Raw genomic sequence first — 441 nt, 5'->3', positions numbered from 1 at the left:
TTCTATGAGCCTTTCTAGCAAATTATCAAAACTGAGGGAGAGTCTATGGGACTCCCTCCCCTGAATTTATAACCAGTTGATCAGAAGCATCTGTGCCAACCTGGGGCGTAAGACTAGCGTTTGAAATGGGGCAGTCATGTGGGATTGAGTCCTTAACTTGTGGGCTCTGATTCTAATTCCAGGGGGTTGTTGTTGTTCAGTCGCCAAGTCATGTCTGACTCTTTGCGACCCCATGGACGCACGCCAGGCCTCCCTGTCCCTCAGTATCTCCTGGAGTTTGCCCAAGTTCATGTCCATTGAATCGGTGATGCCATCCAACCGTCTCATCCTCTGTTGCCCTCTTCTCCTCCTGCCTTCAATCTTGCCCAGCACCAGGATCTTTTCCAATAAGTTAGATATTCACATCAAGTGGCCAAAGTATTGGAGCTTCAGCTTCAATTC

The sequence above is a fragment of the Giraffa tippelskirchi genome, chromosome 7 (genome assembly GCF_054371585.1).
Source record: "Giraffa tippelskirchi isolate mGirTip1 chromosome 7, T2T-mGirTip1v1.2.pri, whole genome shotgun sequence".
Classification (NCBI taxonomy): domain Eukaryota; kingdom Metazoa; phylum Chordata; class Mammalia; order Artiodactyla; family Giraffidae; genus Giraffa; species Giraffa tippelskirchi.
Note: the sequence above shows the minus strand (reverse complement) of the source record.